A 24542-nucleotide genomic window follows, 5' to 3' on the forward strand; every position below is an offset into this window, starting at 1 on the left:
TCCGTCAAGAGCTGGGTCTCAGTCCTTTGTGATTTCATTCTAGCACTTTGAATAGACATTTGACTTTTTGTTTCAAGGATTTAGTCTGACTATGCATATATTTAAACCTCAAATTCAATTATTGCCAGTTCTTTAAGCACACACTCTCATTAGAAGTCAGGAAACTCATATTGCACTGTAAGGTGGCGCCGGGACTTTTTCTGCTCCTGAAAAGCCATTTGAATCCTCCGTATGATGGAATTTATTCTTTTCTATTTTTGGCAGCTCACAGGAAAATCCAGCTTTGATTAAATACTCAGGCTCTGTCTCCTGCTCTTACTTTAATATTGACTGTAACGTAGTCCAAACTGTTCTTCTTCATAAGCAACAACAAAAAAAGGAAGCATTAAACTCCAGTGGAATGAAGTATATAAAATGACTTCTAAGAGTTTCATATAAAAAAATCCAATAAAAGACTCCAGATAAGGATCCATTTCTATGAAAAAGGAATTTAGTCTTTCAGAAGATAAGAAAGCTTTTCCTCAGTTAGTCACAAGCAGAGCGACAGAGGAGGAACAGTAAGGGACGACAAATAATGACTTTAAATGAAGAGAGTGAGTTCTGCATATTACTGCTGCAGCTGGAGAGTCCCTCAAGGTTACAAGGTCTCCTTCTCAATTAGGTGAAAGTCACCAGATAGTTTCCATCTGCAGCTTTACCACCGCAATAAAGGATGAGTGAGTGAGCTGACATTCACCTAGTTATAAATGTTTGACAAGAGACACGAGAAGGTGGATTTAAAGGACGTAAACAATAAATGTTTATTTAAATTTTACTTCACCATCAGAAACTCCTACTACCTGTCAAGCAGGTGGCATCAGGCTGCTTTCACTGCTGTTATTATGGCCACTTTAGTGAAAAAAGGCAGTTTTTCACTAAAAAAAGCATTTAACAAAGTTGGTGTTCGGATCACACAATGTGCTGAAATATATCGAAATGCCTCTCAGAAAGGAAAAAGGCAAGAAACCAAACTGTGTGTACAGATGAACCTATAAGATATTTCCTGTAATCTACACAAAATTATGTTTTTAATAGTAAACAAGAAAAATCAAATTATGATTGATGCTGAATGGTACATAAAAGAGGAAGAATAATTTGTTTATTCTGAAAAACCTAAATAAACACCGAAGACATTTTCCTGATTTATGGCTGGAAGTTTTTTTGTTTTTTTTTTAGTTTGTCCAGAGTTTCAGCCAAGATTCTGATCTAAATCATAACTTGCTAAGATATCCTAATGACCTGCCTTATTTGATACCCAACAAGCATGACACAAGATAACCACACTCATTAATCATGACTAAGGTTTCTGTGGATCCCAAAAAAATATAGGAAATTGCTGCAGCTGAAGGTGTAGCAAAGTGAAACACTCATAAGTAAATGTCATTGAGTTTCCTGAAGATTGCAGGAAGAGAGAAAACTTTGGAAGAATTTTCACAGAGTTTATGTAGATTTTTTTTTTCTTCAAAAGATTTTCAGAAAGTCAACCTTTTGTTCAGAAAGATAAGAGACTCTGTATTCAGGTGTATATATATTACACATTACAATGGTCTGAGGCAGATCCAAGCAAAAACCCAGAGCTCATTAAAGGAAACACTGATAGCATGACTCCTGGGGATGTTCTGATCACAATCTGTTGCAAAACAAATTGCAAAAACTAAAAAAAAAGGAAAGAAAAACAAAATGTTGCCTCTCCTGCTAACTCTGAAAGTAGGAGCCACAATCTGAAACCTAATAAATAGTGTTTACATGCCACAAGCACCGGAGGCTGAGACATTAGTTTTGCGCTGTTCATCCGTGGCCAATCGACCGGACTTGCAGGAGAAAAAGCACACTTGCACATCTGAGTTATACGCTCCCTCTGCAGAAGTTCATTCTATTTTTCTTTCTCGCCTTTTGAACCTAATCTAAAACATTTTCGTGAGGCTTTCAGTACAACAGAGCTCTAAATTACAGGAGGTGGATTTTGGCTGACACTTGCTCCCAATGCAAAAATCTTGACCATATTTTGCCATTTTAGTGACTTCAGATCAAAATTGAGATGCCCGTGAAAGAAAACTGTTCTTTTTCTGTCTGGTGAATCACTTCTGTGTTGGTTTGACCATTTCCCCCTAATTTTAAAAATTCTGTTTGCTGCTTAGCAAGCTGTGCATATGGTGAACAACCTACAGGATCGGCACCATTACTATTCTGAAATCTGCTAAGATCCAGCTTGAAAAGAACGCCCTCAACCACCTGGCTTCTTCACTACAACAGCTGCGTTTATGCAGTGCAACAATGTAATATTAGATATTATTAGCAATGTCTGAAGAGACAACAATCAGTAAAGACTGAAATGTCTCTGTTGCTCTGAGGAAAGCAAAGTCATCGTTCTAAAACTGAACAGAATCAAAATGTCATATTCAGTGATCATTAGGTCGTTGCTCATCAAAGTGTCTTCTCTCCTCCTGGATCATTCTCAGCGTTGCTTTAGGGAACATGGAAAACGACAAGAGGGACAACTCACAAGCCAAACTCTTCAAAATGAACAAGGACTGCCAACAGCAATAGATAGTACACTGATCTGATTTAGACTACGTTATGACTCGAGACACGATAATTGACTGAAGAGTTGGGAAAAAAAGCGAAATACATGAGTCACCTGCTAATTCACAGTTCTGATGCATCACTAAAATAAAGCAGTAAAACTGATAAAACAGGCCAGATTCTTTTTATTTAGCACAATAGATAAATCATTCCAAATGATCAGTGACAGGTGTCAAGAAATGCTGCAGTAATTTAACAAAAGCTCATAAAATCTTCTGTTTATGACAAATCTAAAGTTAAACATCCTGTTTTTCTTATTAAGAAATCCTGGATGGCAGATCACCACACTAGTCCTTAACTTTAGGAAACTGGTGTGCTGAGGTTTTATGATATTAAGTCACTCAGTGGATCATATTTTATTCCTGCCAAGCAAATCTTTATGATTTGTTGTCAGGCTTTAAATGGATAACAGTAGTGGGGAATATATTCTCTTTGGGAAATCAAGAATTTCAACAATGTGTTTGTGTCCATGTCTGTTACTGTCTCATCATCTTGATCATTAAAACATGCAACTGTTTTAGATCTTAAATATAAGTATATATTTGTTTGATGACTGAACTTTCTTTAACATTTTTGGTGTGTATTCTTGGCAGACTTGGAAAGAATTATCATATTCACATGTATTTTAATAGCAGAGCCTCGTCTGTTCGTCTTCTTTTACCTTTGGAATGTATTTTCTGCAAAATATCCTAACAATAAGTCTTACACCCAAATTAAACCACAAAAATACTCCACAGTAGATTTTTACAAACCATTTCTTTGACAAAACCCAGATAAATCATATTTTGGGCACAAAATCTAAAACTTCAAGCACTAATAGATCTAGTCAGCAGTGAAAGCATTTCACTTGAAAACAGCAGCAATGTTTTCCACCAACTTAAGTCTGTATAGATGTTTCAGGTACACTTGGCCAGTCATTGTCCATCCATCCATTGTCTTTGTTTTTAAGTTGTAGGTAACCTGGAGTCTTGCCTAAAGAGTCACTATTAAGAGGATTACCAGAGACGCTCCGGCTCATTCTGAGGAACCCGAGGCGCTCTCGTGTCAGAATATTTAGTACCTCCAGTGAGTTCTGAAGAAACCTCCCTGTCACCGTCAGTGTAAAAGGCTGGGCCACCTCCAACGGGTGACATCCATAGGTCATCATGATCAGAGACTAAAACCATTTAGCTTATTCCTTCGGATGCAGAGGAGCAACAGTTCTGCTCCAAACACATCCTGGATAATCAAGCTCCCTCCCTTATCTGTAAAGCTTCAGCCAGACTACCAGCTTCTGCTTCATTGTAACAGAGATTGCAGTGCCTGCGTTACGGTAGACAAGATTCCCATCCATTCACCCACTTCTCACTTAATCCTAGGCTGAGTGTGAACAAAGATCCAGGATACTGGAACTTGACTTGAGGTAAATGTTCACCCCCGACCAGGAAGGACCAGTCTACATTTTCTGGTGTGATTTTTGTGAACCAGATGAATATAAACTTCCATCACCTTCCAGAATCTCTTGGGGGTTAAAGATCAGGATCATTTTCCCACAGGAAGCATGTGAAGTTCACTGCTCCTCCTGAATCCTGCTTTCTAACAAACTACTGTAAACCTTTCCAAAGTGTTTAGAAAAAAGAAGTAATGAGGCAAAAATGCATAAACTGTTAGGGTAACAGCTGCACATTTGTTACACTCAGGCGGGCATTGGCCTTCTAAACAGAAAAGAAGGTTGCATCTTCTGATGGCATAAAACCAAATGTGGCAAACCAATCAACCAACATGATTTACTGAGGCATCCCTCCAAATCATTTAACTTTTGTGATCCAATCAATTCAATGGCCAGAGGTATAAAAGTTATACCCTGAATGCAAAACGCTTCTACAAACTCAGTGACTATATGTTGTACCTTTATAGGATGTGAGTAACCTGCATTTTGTTTTGTCTCCTACTTGAACGATAAATTAATCGACCAACTTATTTGCTTTTGCTCTAAAATTCTCCACTCTCATTTTCTAAAACATTCTTATTCACCATTTAGGAATCTAAATGCAAGTCTTCTAAATAATGCAAACATTGAAATAAACAATTTTAATATAAAAATGTTTATTATATGTTTAGTGTGCAATAATTCAGCATAATCACTGTCTACTTTTGTCTCTGCTATAACAGTTTTAATTACAGTGCATAGCAACAGAAAAAGATAAATAATAGATTTGATGTGTGTAAAATTTGATCTGGTAAAAAGGATCTTAATGCTTTACTTAATGCACGGCTGTTTATTTGCTGAATAAATTGCAGAATTCCCTTGTTATATGACGCCCGTGTGTCACATGAGAAATTACACTTGCCTAAGGGTGCTTACGATCAGAAGATGGATTAGTAAAAGGCAAAATAGAAATGTTGGTGTAGCTTTTATTGCTGTTGAAAAACAAAGGTCTTTGGATTGACGCGGGAGTTGATTGTTTTCTCCTCGACAGGTAATTTAGCCAAACAATATTGATTCAATTTGTAGCAAGATGGTGGTTGACATTTGAGATGGTTGTTATCTCCAAGCTGACTGCTAGATGTGATAATTGTTACACATCGTCTATTTAAGCTATTTTTTTTTTGTATGTTAGTGTTGCCGTGGCTCATTAAAATGTCAACTGGACAAGCATTTATCTTCTTTTGTGAGGATTTTTCGACCTTTAGAGAGTGATGATTAAATTAATGTGGATAACTTTGGGGGGGACAAAAAGGAAAAGTTATTTCTGTGGATGGCGATGATTTGTTTTTGTACCCCAGCATCTTGTAAAGTCACCTCTGACGTGCTGAAAAATCAAAATGAAAAGAAATCATTCATGCTAACTCGTGTTTTTCTGTGGTTCATTGTTTATCTTCATTTACGAGGAAGACAACAGTAAGTTCTCAGGGAAAAGTCAGGCAGAAACATCTAGTTATGAACAGCTCTCCCATCTCAGCTGTTGTGACTCAGAAGAAGAAAGAAAAAGTCTCAAAGATGTACAGCAGCAGGAACACTTATGAGACTTATTCGGCAGTATTTTCTGCCTGTGTCTTTTCTGAACAGAGCCAGCTCAGTTGAAACGGAAAGAATATTGACGACAGAAACGTGGAGGGTCTTTTGAAACAAGCAGAGGCGAGTAAAGTTGGGGGGAAAAAAACAGAAAAAAAGAGCAAAATAAAATATAAACGGCTGCATGCAGAGACATAGGGCAGAAATATAAATAACCATATGTATCATCATGTGCGAGAAAGCAAAGAAAATGCTGCTGAGTCCAATAACGCCTCCAGGCTTCATAATGACTGTCATTGAAGAAAACGATCCCACATGGGGCCGAGGGATTCCTTAATTGAGGCGCAGCACCATTTCTCATGTGTTTAGGTGCAGATGATTAGAGCAAAATGCCACACATTTCTGACTTGTGTTTTGTAAAGGTCAGACAGTGGGGGGATGGATGTGTGGAGAGGGTCCCCGCTATCTCTCAGAACAGCCCCTGAGGAGCCCCCAGGGAGTCACGCTCTGGAACAAAAACACCATGTGTGGCACGCTGTGTGTGGCACGGCGAGTATCGGTGTGTGTGAGTGTGTTTAAGAAGGCCAGGTGCTGAGAACAGAACTAAGTTTGAACAGCAGTGCTGGGCCTCTATAATGATGAAAACATAATAATAATAATGATGAAAAGCAGTCGGTCTGTGAGAGCATTGGAGCTGAAACGGCTGAAATTGAAAAGAGCTGGGTTTAAACATGAATGCCTCCATTTCGCTTATCACATTATCCAAACCTCCAAACCTCTTGTTTGTTTATCCTCACACTCATCTCAATGCATTTTTTTATTCCCAGCTCTATCAAGTTTTTAAACTTGCACTTTGTCTAATTTTGTATTGTGAACGCCATATCATACAGTTGAAACAAAAGTTTATTTAGACCCATTTCTTTTGTTTTAGGTCAAGTAAAAATACCAAAATTATTTTTATTTGCTAAATGCCACAATTTTATCAAAGATTTATTTAATAATGTCTTCAGAATCAGAAGTTTACATACCTTTCCTCAGTATTTAGAATTGCCTTTGAGCTATATGACTTGGGTCAAATGTTTAAGATTTCCTCATAAAAGCTTCTCATATTTGTTTGTTGGAGTTCTGGACAATTCCTGCTGCCAGAACTGGACTAACTGGGTGAGTCTGCAGGCCACCTCAGTCACACACACACACATCTTGTCGGATCTGTTCATAAATCGTCTGGGATTGACATCAGGATTTTGTCATGGTGAAGCCTAAACATTTACTTTGCTGTTCTTTAGACACTTTGTAACCACTTTGGTTGTATGTTTTATCCAAATGTGTCACATCTACGACACATGCTGTCTGTGAACACACTTTTTTAAACCTTAAAGGTTTATTCTGATACTCTGATCTGAATTTATGTCTGACTTTGGCTAGTCTGGTTTTTGTCAAATTCTGTTCCACTCGAGTCTTTTGCATCCTATAATTTTCCAACCTATGTTCAGCTACATTCATGACCTCTGACCCGTTTTTTTCTTTTGTCGATGCTGCCACGTTTCACCATGGAGACGATGTTTAACGTTAGCAGTGGTGCATGTAGGGCATTGATCTGATCTGATCAGAGCACCTTCTTTCGCCAACTCTTTATTTTCCGTCACAGAAAATGTCCATGAAATGCACCGAAAAAGAAACGAATACATTTGTGACTGTAATCTACTTCACTTTAAATACAAGGCATCAAATAAATTTAAGAAGAAGATCATTAAGTAAAGATGATAAAAACTTGTTAGCCAGGCGTTGGCAGTTTCTGTTACATTGTAGACGCTGCTGCTTCTACTGGCTCCATGCACATCATGCACCAAGTTCATCTACGACTGGCACAGAGGACCACTGTCCAATGTCCTTGTGGGAAATGTTAAGAGTTTCAATTTCTTGAACTAATTTAAAAAATGCAAATATTCCTCCACTATTTGTCCTCAAGGAAAAGTATTCATTGTGCAATCAACACACCTCAGTTGGAGATCTTTTTTTAAAAAAACAAACAGGATTCAGTCACAATCAACACATAAAATTTAAAAGCTACTCACAAGTTCTTCCCTCTGCACACATGATGCTGCATGGAGCCACTGCAGCGTTTCTGCCTGAAACTTTGACGATGTTAGATAACTGACATAGATGTGCCGCTTTTCAGTCGCCTATTTTCATCCTATCTATTAATCTGCATTCCTCTCAGTGAAGACAGCCACAGAGAGACACCTGTGTAGCACCTGGCTTCAGGGGACGTCTTATCACCGCTCTTTGTCCTCTTTCCGCCCTCCGCCCCGTCTCCCTCACCATTTGGATGCTCTTTGTTTGCTAGAAATAGCCGGGCTTGTTCCCTTCAGATGCTGGCAGGCCGGCTGGTGGACCTGCGCAGCCTTGATCCCCCCTGGCAGCGCGCTGACAGCCCAGAAACAGAACTCCATCCCACTCTTTTCCTAAAGCCCCCTCGCTGTTAGCATCAACAGTCACCACCCCCGTCTCTCCTCTCCGAGACGCTCTCTCCTGCCTGTTCTCCAAAGGCGCCAATTTAGAGGTGTCTGTTTAATTGAGTGGGCAATGTTTATCCTTAAGTGTATGTGTGCACGTTCCTCCCAGGAACCAACTGAAAGCACCTTGAGTCACTTGTTCATTAAAGAATGCTGGACGAGAAAGCTTTTTCACACAGCGTGGGCAGTCCTGTCCGCCTTTTGATTAAGCCGTCCGACCTCCCTCTCCTCATGTCTGCCTCCCCCTCTCCGGCTTCTGCCTCTTCAGTTCCTCAAATCTTGGGAACAAATTTAGCTGAGAATCATACATCAGCTGTCGCCTTCTCCACTTGGGCGCTGCAATGCAGATGTCTAATAAATGCTACCAGTAAATACACTCATGTTATTCATAGTCCTCTTGAAGGTTGGAACAGATCAATTGCGGCTGCGAACATTTCTCCCATGAATAAAGACAGTGGCAGGCATATTTATTGGCATCCCTGGTAAACATGGGGAAAAAGTTAAAATCTAAGTTTTAGGAGGTGTACATGTATGCAGTTGAAAATAGAAATCATAGTATCATGAGAATTAAGATCATATCCTTGGTCCAACACACTCTGAATCCCCCCATCAGCGTTTCTTTAGCTCTGTTGAGGTTTGATAACAAACCATTCGTTTGATTCTGGTGTGTTGGGGAAGGGATGCGTCTGAAAGTTACAGGATGGACCAGACCTGGGCACCTCTGCTCTGAGATATACATATGATATAATACAGACTCCTACCTCCCTTATGCTCAATGCAGAACCCGCATTTACCTCATCAAAATGCACAGAGAGGAGGATGGAAGGATGGATACGAGAAAAATAGTGAAGGAAAAAGACACGAACCAGGCAGGAAGGAAGGTAGCATGAATGGATGAAGAAGTGGCAAAGAGGAAGAAAGAAGAAAGGGATGAAAGAAGGACAAACAAAGAAGTAATAAATGTACAAAATAAAGAAAGAAATGAGGAAAAGTATAAAGAAAAGAAGAACAAAGAAAGTAAGGAAGCACAAGTAGAAGGGGACACAGAAAAGAAAGGAAATACACAGGATAGGAAGGAAGAACAATCGCTGTCCTAATCCACACTTAGACAATAATTAATTTAACATTCAGACTTTTCCAGACTGCACAACTAAATGTCATCTACCTGGTGCAGAAAAATGGTTTCTGTCCTATTATCACAAATGTAAACTTTTGGATTTTAATCAACACTAAAGGGTTGGTTATGTGTAAAACTAGGTAACGAGTGGTAGGAAAACACCTCAACTCTGTCTGCATGGTGGAAGATTTGTGACGTCATGGGTTAGTTTCTCTTCCATCCTTAGGAAACTTACATGTTGTACTCTACATTTTAAATAAATCTCTGGTTGCCTGCCAGTAAATGTCATGCTGAGATTTGGTGAAGGGCACAAACAGGAAGAGACATTGCAAAGGTGGAAACTAGCTGATTAAATAAAAACATGCATAAATTCCAGGAAATAAAAAATCCAAACAAGCTAGCATATAGTAAGGTTAAAATAAACAGGAGTCGTACATAATAAGAGGAACAGACCATTGAATGAATGACCTTAAAGAATATGAATAATTGATTATTGGTATGAAGTGGTGAATGTGGCTAAAGAGCTAATGGCAGACAACTGAGGAGAAAAACACAAAGGAAAACACAGAGATATGAAAAAACTAAAGCAATAACAAAACATGGCCAAAACAAAAATTACCAAATGTAAAACTTAAAAACAAAGACTAAAAGACAAACACAAGCAATATGACTAAACTGCAAAATCTACAAAAAAAGTCAAAATAAAGAACTGGAATGTATCAAAATCTATTCAAGAGCAATATTATGTAAAACATGTTTTAATGTAGTACAGTCAAGTGTTTCAAAGTGTTTACAATGGTACCATACTATTGTAATAAAAAAGGAACTGCAATGCAATTTGTTTTTTTACATATCTTTACAAGTACTGCAAATGCATGTGTTCAGCTCTGCAGGAATGTTTTATTTTTCCAGCAGCCGTCAACAGTCTGACTGTTCATTTGAAGAGGTCAGTTTCAAGTATCTGAGTAAAACCTCAGCAGGAGCATGAGAGGAAGAAAAGGCCACCGAGCTGAGATTTTCATTCAGTAAATTTTAGAATCACGATTTCTGTCAAATTTCCTGATTTCATCATCCATAGAAGGATTTGCTCGGTTCCGCAGAAAACAAAAGCTTTGTTTCAAACGGCTGAAGCGTGCCTCAATCCCCGGCTGCTGCCGTCCGAGGTCTAATGTTCTGCCTCACTCCTACGCTTTACGGAGAATGGAGGTTTATGTGATTACCTCCAGTTTGTGTCACCTCGTTCCAACAGGCTTCACTTTTTTCCACGTTCAGATTTCAAATTGGTCTCAATGAAACTCGGCGTTAGCAGCCGACGCAGCACTGCCACACATCATAATAAGCTGTTATTTCATTCATTACAGCACTTTTGAAGCCAACATGTAAGTCTTTGCATGGGAATGTGCTGACGCAAATTATATAACTCCCAGCTTGGAAATTTTGTGACAAACTTTCCTCTGGATTTGACCTGGAGATGAAAACCTGTTTAGATGAAGCTGACAGAGATCAAAAGTAAGGATTACTCAGATCTTTGGTAGATCATTAGCCACAGAGGTGTGTGTGGCCCCAGGAGAGTACACACCCTCAGTGGTTATATCAAACTATCACAGCTTGCATCAGTTTAATAAAATACTGGGCTGGAAAACAGTGGCAGATAAAGCAGGTTTTGCTACAGTTTCTGAATTCTTTTGCATAGCATTATCTATGCATTTGTCATTTAAACTAAAGAAAACAACTTTGATATAATTTATTCTGTTACAAACTTTTGGATTTGTCTCTTATAAAACCAATCAAAATTTGATTTATTTGGGTTTTATGCCAAGGAGTTATTCACGCTTCTCTCTCTGCAGTCAGTAAATAACCTTTAAATGCAGGACGTTTCACCAAAACATCTAAGTCACTACACCTGGGTAGACTCATTCATACTGAGTGATATGTTTTGTTTTTCCATCTCATTATCTGGGAAAAAATATAGTTTGTCGTACAGTTACGCAAAAAAACTTACAATGCAAAACTGTCAAAGAATTCAAAAATGTTGCAATTTGCCTGCAGAACTTCTCGTGTGTTTGCAGCAAAGCCAGGCAGACAGTCGATGAGGCTAAACGGAGACGTGTACTTGATGAGATGCTTTTTTTTCTACGTCGTGACGCGAGAGGAGGGAAAAAAAAAGAGAGAAAAAGTGAGGGTGGATTACGCTCGTTCACTTTAGCAAAACAAATGCTGTTGGACAGATTTGACAGCTCTTCCAGCTGTGTCAAGGAGAAGAAATGTTGACAATATTATTGTCACTGCAGGGAAAGACTTTAGAGAACGTGGGTGTTGTGCTTCATATATCTATCATTAAGACAATTTTCTTCTGAGACACACTGTGGTGCGTGTTGGAAGTATTTCTTTACATCCTCATCGGTTCAATCGGACGGTCTTCTACAGTGACTATCATTCTGTATTCTTTGCTCTTTTTTACTGAAGCACCATAACCTCATGGCCCGCTTTTAGATCATGTGGTAGCAGAACAAAGCCTGACTGAGAATTACAAAACCTGGACAGAGGCAAACAGGAGTAAACTTTCCTCCAGGCTAAGGCTCACCTCAGATCACACGGCACCAGCAGGAAGAGGGGGGAGAAAACCCCCCAAAAAACTTACAGCTCAACATCTGTGAAATGCACGTCACACATGCCTGACCTGTCGGACGCCCTGCATGTGGAGTCGAAAACACCCTATTGATTTTAAAACTACAGCGATGCATGCTCTCTGCAGCGGCGTGACAAGCTACATTATCTGAAAATCCGTTACATTTCAGGGATGGCCGCTGCCGAGTAAAATCTTTTAATGACTAACTTCAGTGATTTGGTGAGAGGAGCCTTTTCTTTTTACATTTGCACTTTTGTCCTCTTCTGTTCAGATTTTTGTACAGATAGAAAGAAGTCATAACCTGGGTAAAATGTCAGGGACCATTTTGAATTCTAAAAGAAAATAAAAGTGACAAAAAAAACATGCTAATGCTATAAAAATATTGAGTTAAAATACCACATGGTATGTAAGGATCCTGGTCCTAACTAAAACTGGTATATAGTGAGGCAAGGTGAGAGCCAATCAGAAGTAAAGATCAGTCCTGTGTTATAAATATTTGTTTTAAATTGCCTTAAAAAGGACAAGTTATGTTAAATATTGGGCAGACCAGCACGACTAGAGGAAAAATTAGTTGCAGGTGAAAGATATTTCAGCAAATATATAAAATAAATAAAATGTATTAAATACATAGAATCGTGTTGCAATCATGAGTAACCATTTCAATATTTATTTAAATAGTCTATTTTTTAACTGTGCTACAGTTAAGTATAAGTTAATGGTTAAGGATAAGTTAAGGTGGCTTGTCAAATTGATGTTAAAGACTGCAGTTGGACTCCTCTGGGTTAACCAATCAGATGTTAAGCGTCGTGTCCTGCAAGTTTTAGACGTGTCATTTGTCCCCACAGAGTTCATTTAAATGGCTACATTATCTCCTCAACATGTCTTCAGGTTCTACAGAGGACGGGTAATGAACCAATCACTTGATTCAGGTAAAAAATGGTAAATGGACTGAACTTATATAGCGCTTTTCCAGTCATTTTGACCACTCAAAGCGCTTTACACTAGAGTCACATTCACCCAGTCGCACTCACAAACACACACACATTTATACACCGATACGCAGATTGGTAGGCAATTTGGGGTTAAGTGCCTTGCCCAGAGGCACATCGACATGTGGCAGGAGGAAGCTGGAATCGAACCTACAACCTTCCAATCGCAAGACGACTACTCTACCATAGAGCCACAGTCTCCCCCACAGGTGTGTTGTACCAGTGTGACAACTAAAACCTGAAGGGCACCCGCTGGACACCACTGGGTTAGCCTGTGCTAACTGCAACTGCAGCTGCAGACCAATCACTTTGTCTGAGGTTGTGTTATTCTGCTGACTGACTACTGGCAGGTTCAGCTGGCAAATACATTAAAAGTACAATGTCCTACTGCTCTGTACAACATGATATTAGCTCCATTATTCACTGGTTTTAATCTCCCTTTGCATTTTCTGGTATCAAGATAATTAACATCTGTTTGGACTTAGTAACATGTAGCTAACAGATTCATTTAGACTAAATCTGTTCTGACAAACTCTCAGAACAGTTGAATCCATTCACATAAGTCTGTATCAAAACTGGCCTCTTTTCAGAAGTGCACACTCTTTGGTGCTTCAAGGTCAGCAAAGAATTTTATTTAAAACTTCTACCTAGTTTTACTCAAACTGAATACTAAATATGTAAGGCCTCTCAAAGTTAAAGGAAACCTTCAGTAGATAAGGGTCTAATTTTAAGGCAGAGACATTTTTTTATAGCAGAAAATCAGTTACATTTGAAATGAAACCTGTAAAGCTGCTCAGGTTCAGTTAATAAATGGTAAGAAATGACTAACTGGTCACTTGTGAAGACAAAATAAAAAAATTTAGCCTGTTCTCACTGTTACCTTCATCCTGTTATCTTCATCACCTCCACACCTCTCCAGATCAGTAAATCATTATTTCATTTCTTTTACAACACTGGGTGGGGGAAGTTAATAACTTCGCAGTCCTACCCCCAATTCTTCTGATGAAAGGTGAAAAAGCAACTAACTTTAGACAACTTATTGATGCAGAATTATCACACATGTCAAGTAAAATCTACTTTTCTTATTAATGTAGAGCAGGCATTTTACTATGAGGGGAGCTGGTTGGGATGTTCACTGCACTGGTCTCCTTAGATTTAGCTGTCAGCAGAGGGCTCTCATGATCTATCTGTAATGCCTCTGACCTCTTCTGTAGTAAGAGTATTGAACAGCACACACCGTCCAACATGCACACTTTCCCTGTCCCTGCTCAGACAGAGCACTATAAAAAGTAATTTCTAAGAGTATTAATCATTTTGGTTTTATTTGACACGAAAGGTTCAAAACTAGTTAAAATCTAGCTGGTTTCATTTTGTAACAAATCCTGTCTAAACATTTTTTTATCATATTTTAACATGTTGGTTTAGTCAAAAAAAAAAATAATTCCATTCATTTTGTGTGTTGTTGGGCAGTGGGGATGATATTTCTTATATTTACTGAGTTATTTTTTTGCAAACATTCACTGGTATTTTAAAAATTGTATTGGACTGACCACAACCCTGATCTGTTCTACTCCAAATTAAATCTGCCAGGTATAAGAATAATTTATTATTATGAGTTTGTGTCCAGTTTTAATTGCTACAGCAATTAGCTACAGCAGTGATGCTAAAGCTTGAACATGTTAGCATGCTAGTAAGTTTAACAGCTAACAAGTTCTTAACCCATAAGGCTCCTACGTACTCAGACGTACTGTCCGTTTTCTTTTTGTCTATATTTGGAGTCTGTTCTGTTGATCAAAGTCCCAATGGTTACAATATTTTTTGCAGCTTTATGTCATTCTGCTTCAGGTGTGCTAAATCTTAGTTTGGTTGTAGTGTCGAAATCAAACTCACTCAGTGACCTCATCAGCTACATACTGGCCTCCACTGGGGGAAAATAGTTACTGCCTGAGGGTGAAAAGCAGAGGAAATGCAGAACTGATTTTTAAGGGAGATTTTAAAAGGTAATTTCATCCGGTCTTTGTCGATGGAAGATGTCAGCCATATTAGGGCTTCATTTGAAAGTCTCCTCCATGTTGACAGGTAGTTTTAGGGTGTGCATCTGCACAGAAATGAGAAAACCGAGATCCTCCGTTACTGCTTGTGAACCTGTGCATCTTCTCATCTTCCCCCCAAAACACCCCTTTTGGCAGGCTTTGAATTATCTACACTCATCCCTGCCTAAATTGCTAAAATATGTTAGAAGTTGATCAAACAGAAACAGGTTTTCTTGGAGCACACAGCCAGCAGAGTTTCCTCAATTGGCTGGCGGGGATCAGACATGAAAACAGAGAAAGAACAAAGGCTTCCTGGCGGTGTTAAAGATGCCCAGACCACAGCAGCCCATCACAATTTATTCCATGAAAGACATGAAACACCTGCAAATCGCAAAAACCTCTCAAATGTCAACAATCCAGACTCTTTCACTAAAAAACGAACTGCAACTTGTAAAACATGAAAGAAGAGAATATCGGATGGAGATGCCACGACGTCCAACTTTGTCCGGCATTTGAAGCTTCACAAAGATCGGTAGGTGGCGCTTTTCTTTTGCTGTAAGATAGTTGACTTTAGCTAACTTCGTGTTAGCATGTGTACTCCGGGTTAAATTGGTGATGATTTACCATAAATCCGGTCCTTCAAATGCCTCCACAAATAATGTGCACCGTGTTAGCTCAGGAAGCCGGTGGATAGTGAGCGGGGCTCCGGAACAGAAAGCAGATTCTGGACCTGAACACAGGGAACAGAGTCTCTCTGTCCCATCATGATGATGAGCGGGTCTAGTATCATCTAAGGATGGTTGGTGTATTTGAAGACATCTACGTTGGGAAATTATATTGACAATATATTGTTTACTGCAGTCAGTGCATTAAGTCAACTGTTTTTGACTTAATGCACTGACCAGCGTGACTGTCACATGTCGCACAGAACCCATTTCCAGATTTCTATCATTTGAGATAAATACATATTTTAAAAAGAACAAATGGTCTATTATTTGAATTTTATGTATAATTGCAAATTATAAAAAAAATAAATAAAAACGACTCGAAATGACTTGAAATTAAAGGTTCCTGACTTGAGACTTGACTCGACTTTTGCCTGTCTTTACTTGAGACTTGACTCGGACTTGAGGACAAAGACTTGAGACTTACTTGAGACTTGCAACACAGTGACTTGGTCACACCTCTGGGAGACATAGATGGACAAGTAGCTCACTGATAAATAGAGTTGATTGAGGGACGAACGGACAGATCACAGTTCAGTCTGTGAATAGACTGAAATCCTCTATGATTCTTTTCATAGAGGAAATTTGAAATACTAAAAGGAAAACGTAGCTTGGAAAAGGTGAGATACTTTATTGCCATTAGCTGGCATTTGCAAAGCAGCCAATCCAGGAGCTGCATTTTGCTCCTAGGCTCTGATTGGTTGCATGTCTAACATGGATGACTGTAGATATTGTCTTCTGAAGGTTTCCACTGTCCATATAAATGCATATTAAGGTATTTTAGGTGTTTGAACTATTAAAACTGGCACTTTTCCGTTTTTTCATCAATTGAGACTGATCATCACAAATGTCAAGGGCATTAATTATTTTTACTTTTTCAGTTTTTGGACAAAGAAAATCCCCCACTAGCGCATTTTCTTTTGTTCTGTTTAAACCAGCAGCATCAAACTCGGATGCCAGCTTGGCCTGTTGCCTCGCTCTCAGACTTTTCCTGCCGTCCACTTTATAACCTGAAAAGTCACAAATGCCAACAGGATCTGCAAGGAAGCTGCTAACGCCGACTAAAACAAACAGTGAGCGACAATGCACTCATCAAATCTGAAAACGACCTTAACACACTGCTTTAAAACGCGGCGCTGTCTGTGTGTCTGCGTGTTTGTGAGCGTGTGGAAGTGGTCGGAGCGGTCACCCAGGAGGGCATGTGCAGCACCGCAGACATCCACCGCCTGAGGTCTTCTGACGTCAGCTGGACCGGCTGATGGGAATCCAATACAATGCCTCCACACTGCCTAATACATTCAACAATGAAATTGCCTGACTCATTTTTGCTTGCCATTACACTGATTGCTAGAGGTGATAAATTTAACAACAGGTTAGGCAAATAAGATTTTGGAGGAAGAAGAGTATTCCTGGCTCCTGAACTTTATATCACTTTGTAGATTAGAACCACAAAACTCAGTGGACTTTAATGGAACTGTATTGGATAAATCCAAACTGAGTGCATAATTGTGAAATGGAAGCAAACTAAGGCATTTTTAATTTCTTTCTTGGTGGAGTTTAAATACTTACTGACTACTGAAGTGAATCAATAACCCTCAAGATTTTAAGATAAAGGAGTTGTACACAAATTGTCAATCTTTTCAAATTTTTCCTTGTAAATAAATTTAAAAATTATATATCAACTCCAACCCATGTGCCTCTTTCTATTTAACCATCACATAAAATTCAGATGAAAGTTTAAAATCTTATGCTGGAAAAGAGGATAAAATGATTTTCAAAGGCACTGTATCTCTTTTGATTATCCCAAATAATTATTCCTCCACTTAAGGAGCCTATTAAGCATTTAAGAGTTAAAAAGTCTAATCTTTAAACCCCATTTTACATTGTAATTCTGAACCTTTAAAATTAGCATGTACAATGAGGCATGGCTTATTCTCTGTGAGCCAACTACTTTGCTGACACAGTCCATTTCATTGTTTGGAAAATTACACCTCACAGATGGAAACTATTCACCATTACCTTTCCTCTGGAAAAGCCCATTTCCTCTCATAAGTAACACTAACGGCCATATTCATCTGTCCAAAAAATATATTTGCTCCAGCGTTATTTACCAGACCATCAGTGAGCTCATGTTGAATGTGACAGAAAATCTAAATAAGTTGGGGAGCTTACTTTGCAGCAGGGACAGATCCAATCATTTTCATAGTAAAAGCAGCAGTTTCACTGTGTGGAAAATCTGAGGAGTTTCAAAACCTGACACGCACTGGATGGGGGTTCAAATGGTAGTCTGGATGGTAGTTTTATTATAAAACCTAGCATCCAGTAGATAATCAGGACAATGATGATGTCCATGTGTCAGATCTTTGTGTATTATTTAAGTACTTCTTTTGTCCACAAAAATAAGTGAAAAAGCAGCCAAACCACAACCAGTAAATCTAAATTACTATTGATCAAGCCCACTTTGAATGCCTGCAGCAAAACCTGACCCCTTGGAGCTAAAGTGTAATAAAGTATAATTTTAGCACAGGCAATTTTTTTTATATAAAGTCTGGAGAGGGGGTAGTTTGTCTTGCAGTCCAAAAAGTTGTGGATTTGATTGCAGTTTCCGCCTGCCACATGCCACTGAACCCCAACTGTCCAACTTATCTGTCAATGAATGTGTGTGTAACTGGGATAAAGTGGCTCTGGTGTAGAGAGCTGAGAGTGATCGGTGTGACCAGAAAAGAGCTGAATAAATTCAGTCAATTTGCCAATAACTCAGAGTGGAGAGAAAACATTTCAATCTGCCCCAATAAACCAGCAAAGTCATTAAAAAGCATTAAGTCAGTAAATCTTTGAATAATGCATCATGAACAGAGGGGCGTTCACGCAGTAAAGTCACCGGGTTCAATTCCCCACAGGAATGCAGTTTGCATGCTGGTAGCTGGAGAGCATTGATGTCCTTGTCACAGTCCTGACATGTTCTTCTGGTTGGTCAGTTTATTGTCTCCTGAAGCCAAACATGGAAGAAAGAAGGACCACAAGGGCTGGGAGCCCTTCAGATTTATGCTGAACTCAGATTAGCTTCTGTATTTTCAGATGATAAGGTCACTTTGCTACTAAATTGAACTTTTTAATTCTACAAATGAAGATTTTTTTTAAAAAGTTCACTTTGGTGGAAAAAAGAGCTGTAATGTTGCTGCTCATTTAGTGATATTTGTTCCAATGTTCACATGTATTTTCTGCACAAATCTTGGTAAAAAAATAATCAAACTTAAGTGGACGACTTTCACCACAACATTAGCAGTTCAGTACCAGAGGGGAGAATCCATGTTTATGTGAAAACACTACAGCTTGTCCTTTTAGACACAAATGCTATCAGAGATTGGAGGGATGCCAAACAAATACTTGTCGTGGTCTCATGTACATTTTCATGTAAAAGCACCAAAGGCCAATTGATTAACATTTTTCTCTGCAGGCCTTTTCAGTATAACATCTGCAAATACCGTCAAAGTTTATGTAGAAACCTTATACAACTCCTTAAAGGTGGAAAGATGTCATCACTATCAGATAGTGATAGGGGATGCGTATGGAAAAACTGCATTTTAAATATAAATGAAGCGGCGGTGAAATCTGACATTTGGCTGTTTACATCTTCGTTTTAGGATGAACACGAGAAAATGACCTTTTGAGCAAGGATGTGCTAAGGATTCCATGTCCTTCAGTAATAGCAAAATTATTCAATCAGAAGCATTCTTACACAGTCCATCTTCAAGATAAATGTGCATATTAGCTCTGTACAGTAAAAGCAGGAAGTTTAATGAAAAGATTAGCAAAGATGCGACGACTGGAAGAAAGGCAACATGGCAGAAGGAAATAGTGAAGCAGTAAAGAGGATAGACAAGCTTTTATATTGAGGGAGGATTGGAGAATGAAATGAGAACCAGACTAGTCAGAGAAAATAGTGCACAGCTGAGGAAGAATGCAGTCAGAGGCAAATGAGGAGATGAATAACAGCTGTGCAGCGAAGTAAAGTTCATTTATAAAGCACTTTTCACTGAGTTCACAAAGGTCCCAAAGTGCTGTGCAACATAAATCACAGTTAAGATATACAAAGTACTACACTGAAAGGTGAAAGGTCCAACAGATGAGGTAAAGAAATATAAAAGGTCTCAAACTAACTTTAATAACAGAAAGAAATGCTAAACTAAGGAAGCAAATGCAAAACAGAAGCGATGAAACACAAGAGAAAAATCTAAAATGGAGAGATCAATGAAAGCCCAAGTTCAAACACCAGCATTCGAACAGAAACCTACAAAAAAAATCTCATAAATTTTTCCTTTTATTTTTCACTCTTTTTCCATCTCTTCATGGCCATAAATGTAAAAATGCTTGGTTTCATTGCAGCCATTATTCCTGGCTTTGTGTGTCAGTTTGTTGATTTCTGGAGTCTATTTTAATCATCTCTCCTGAGGTTTGTGAGTGTGTTTGTGATTTATTTATTTATTTTTTTTTTCATTTTTTTAACTAATATGCTCCTCATACACATTAGGAACTGGTCTGAAAGTAAAACTACATACAGTGCCCTGTAAAAGTATTGATGCCACAGTCACATGTTGGCATGTTACAACCACAAACATCAATGTATTTAGTGTGATATTATTTGTTAATTATGAAAATAAATTTAGAACTTTTTTTTTACTTTTACAAAAATGTAATATTAGAATTCACCTTTGTGGATATTTCAGTATATATCCTGCTGTTTTCTAAAGCTCTTAAGGCAGATCGAAGCACAAGCAATAGCTTGGCAGATGCATGATGATTTGATCAAGTTTAAACATATGAAGGGTAAAGCATGACTAGATGAAGGACAGGACTCAATAGAACAGTCACAAAGGTGAGAACAAATACACACAGGACTAATGAAGGGGATGAGGAACAGTTGGAACTACATCCAGAAGAGACAAATCACTGGAGTAAATAAGGAAATAATCAAAATTCAAACACTGCTGAAACCCAAATACCCCTGAACTGTGACATGTGTACTACTTTCAGGTACGAATATTTTTGCAAGGGAATGTAACTCCTCCAAAGTTTTACTAAATGGGAATAAGTTTTAAAAGCCCAATTTTGATGGTAGTAGCTTATAGAAATTACTTGGTTTTTGAGTCAGGTCTAAATGGACATTTAAGCTATTACCTATGGGAATATTATGGTCAGATTCATTTATCATCCCTTTTGGTTACCCCCGCCGAGTGCAGACCTAAAATGATTCAAGGACTCAATAATAGAAATTTATAATATGTTTTTGCTTCCCTCTCCCAGGCTGCTGCACAGCCGTCGGCATGGACTCAACAGCATGTGAACCGCAGCTTTCCTTGCTCCGTACAACTCTAAGCTCCAGCATAGACACAGGGCAAGGTCGAAGCTCCGGCCCAGTGTTTATGGTCAGATGGAATGTGAACTCTGGGTGAAACAAAACGGAGAAGTTATAATGAGGCATCCCCCCTCTGTTTGCTGTTTGTTTGGACAGACCGGCTGTCTCACAGCACAAGCTGTGGAAGGAATACTAATGCACATGAGTAATGATTCGCTCTCCATTTCTCCAAAATCTTATTTGCCTTTCCTCTCATACTACTCTCTTTCTTTTTACCTTTTTCTTTCTCATGAATAAAGTGTTTACAAGTGAAGAACTGAAAATACATAACTTACCCATGACTATGTTGTGACATGCACGCACATTTAAGGGTATTTAGTCCAAGCCGATAACACACTTCTGCTAGATGGTCCTGTTCTCTGATCACTCACTGGTGGGTGGACATGAAGCAATCCTTTCTGTCTGGAATCAACGGCCCATCTAATCCTCCCTGCATCCATCATAGGTGTTTAACTAATCAAATCCTGGTGCCTCATTATCTGTGCTGCCCCACAGGAATAAGAAAACATCCCACAGCAACAGCAATTCCCCCAACAGGGATGATTAAAACCAGCTGAGACTTAAACAAGTATTACACCCCAGAGAGGAGGAATGAACTGTTTTTAATCTTTTTGTTATTAACTACTTCAGATTTGTCCCTTGAATGTGCCTTGAAAAAACTGTCCAGATTATTTAAAAAAAGTAAAAGGAGGGAAAAAAAGGTTTGAATTTTTGTCAAATTAGCAATCATATTTACATTACATGTGTTAATTGTAACAAGAAAAATGTTGCAGTAGAGTGGAATATTATTGGTTTAAAGAGGAACTATTTATATCATGTAATAATTGTCATTTCCTTTAACCTCAGCTTCATGCGCATGTGCTCTTTGTGTGTGTGTGTGTGTGTGTGTGTGTGTGTGTGTGTGTGTGTGTGTGTGTGTGTGTGTGTGTGTGTGTGTGTGTATATATATACAAGCATGCAAATGGCTAAAAGAGATGGAGGAAAACAGAATTATTTACAGAATTGTTATTGCATGATCAAAAATACATTTAGTCTTGCTTTGATTTTTTCCTGCAAGTTTGAGAAATTCTTGAATCTGCCATGGCAACCATTGAAATGTACCTAAACACTTGCTCTCACAAAGCACCACCTCTTTCCACAAAGATCTTCCTTCTAGTTGCAGTCTCCAACCGAGCTTTCACCACACAAAACACCTTTCACCCATGCATTCCCCTGTCAGCTCCTTCAGACTAGCGGCAGCAGCAACTGGCAAACACCTGATGGAACTGCACATCTGCTGTGCTCATCATACAAACGGCTCCTGTAAGAACGGTTGTAAACAACACAACTCAAGATAACAGGTACTTGATTATGCTATAAAATGGCACTACATATCTGGAAAAATACTTAATCCCATCCTTTTAATACAATCTGGTCATTTTTGTGATTTTTAATCTGTCTGTCTAGAAGCTCAAGAGGTTGAATTCTATCAGTAGGCACTGCATCTCAGTCTGAACAGCTTCAATGTAAATAGCTCCGTTTTGTTTTTTGCCTCTTTTATAGCCCACGCAAATTTTGACGCCTTGTGAGGTTAAAAATCTCTCTGCAGAAACAATTATAATATCACTAAAACTCTGCTGGTGGGCTGCAGCTCACTCCCACCTAAAAAGCAGTCACATTCTCCAAATTAAACAAGGGTGCATTGATTGTGCCGATAGAGTGCAGCAGCTATGCAGAGCTTTGGCAGCATATTGGCTTTATGGGGTTTAATACCTTTAGGGTTTACTTGTGAACAATTTAGCAGGGTTCTGCATTAGGAATTGCTGCATGCTTCCAAGTCAATGTCTTTGCAGCATTTTAACAAGAGCTGTATTCACAGAGGGGAGGTCACGTGTCCCATTAAACTGACTGTTACAGTTAATTTACTCTTACTCTTGGAATCCAGATGTTTTAAAAGTGATCTCTGACTGTATTCTTTGGTACCTTCTGTATCCCAGGTGTTTCCCACACTAAGTCTTAACCCTCACAAACAATATGGCAGCCCTTTCAGTACTTATATTATCCCCAGGACAGTTTTGCTAAAAATATAACCCTATTACATCCATGTGCGGTACTCATACTGCACGTTTGCTTATCTCAAACAGTTTGGATGTGTGCCCACATGAACAATATCACATCTTTGGCTGATATCTAAGTAGAAATTCCGCATATATTATTAAAAACATGGATCAGTGAATATGTCAAGAGTCAAGTATGCCCTGCTGTGTTCGATTGCACAGCTTCACCTGTGCAGGCTCACCGTTTTGTTTTTACAGCACTTCTGTTTGACCTCACTAGTCTTGTTTTCAGCAGTAACAAGTATTCAACAAAATAGTCTCTGAACCCCTACCTCTGCCTGCCAGTTATTTTGCCACAACCAAACAACACAAAGAAAAGTAAGTCCAAAAAGCCCAAATAGCAGTTTGCAACTTTATATTTGATGCCACAGCTTAAACTTTGGACATACAATATTTCTGCATGTTCTGATATAAAGTACAGACAGTTCAGCTACAGTCCTAACATTCTTTCTTTTATCAAACTTGTCAAGAGGTAGGAATTAATAAATATAGAATACTTTAGTGCTATCTAGTTGCTCTTCCAACAACACTTTTCAGTGCTCTTAGGTTGCATCTTCATTATTGGTTTTCTGTTTTTAAGAACAGAGAGACGACGTAATCACCTCATTTCAAACTAAACGACAGCCAATCCCTCAACCATCCAATACATTCAGATCGTGTTTACAATTTTCTAAATACTGCTTTTTCAGTATGCTCACTTGAGCTCACTTTTCAGTATGCTCAATAGGTGATTACGCTCAATAGAGCATATTGAAAAAGCATGAATTTTCGACCAGCACAGTGTTTCTCTGGTTAAAACAAATTAAACTTTCCCAATTCACTTCAAGCAGCTACAGACAGACCCCACATGGGGAATCTCTGAAAACCCTTTAAAACTCTTTCAACACACAGTCAGTTGTAGCTGAATGAGTATTTTGTGTTGAGACTGATGTCAGTGCCCAGAGCAAGTAACTGATTTTTAAAATCTAACAAGGAATCACTCCTTTAAAAGTTATTCAAACCTGTAAATATAATGCATGCAAGTCTTCCAAAATGTCTCCACCAGGTTTATAAAGACAAGAAGTGAGAGAGAAACTGTAAATTTCACCAGTGCAGTAGCCACTGATCTAGCTTTCTATAAATGCCTCCACCACAAAATCTATAGAAGCAAAGAATGAGACAGAAACCTTTACTTCATCCATCTTCTGGCAAAAAGAAATACAAAATTGCAATCCCAAATCACCCCAATTAAAAAAAAAAATCAATCAAAAAAGATAATGTGTGGACTACAAGCCATTGTCTTTCCAGATTGAAAGCTTATATCAGTCGACCTCTGTTTGAGTTGAAAGAAATACCAAAAAAGGGAATATATTATCCTGGTCTTAAAGCTTGCTCTCAAAAAAGAGAAGTCTGAGAGAAGTCCTT

The 24542-nt window shown here is 38.6% G+C and overlaps 1 protein-coding gene across 1 annotated transcript in view; it reads right to left on the minus strand.

Annotated features, from left to right (window-relative positions):
• ptn (pleiotrophin) overlaps window positions 1-24542 on the minus strand; it is a 44318-nt gene that overhangs the window by 16950 nt on the left and 2826 nt on the right. The window lies entirely within an intron of this gene.

The sequence above is a fragment of the Xiphophorus maculatus genome, chromosome 17, assembly GCF_002775205.1.
Source record: "Xiphophorus maculatus strain JP 163 A chromosome 17, X_maculatus-5.0-male, whole genome shotgun sequence".
NCBI classification, from domain to species: Eukaryota; Metazoa; Chordata; class Actinopteri; order Cyprinodontiformes; family Poeciliidae; genus Xiphophorus; species Xiphophorus maculatus.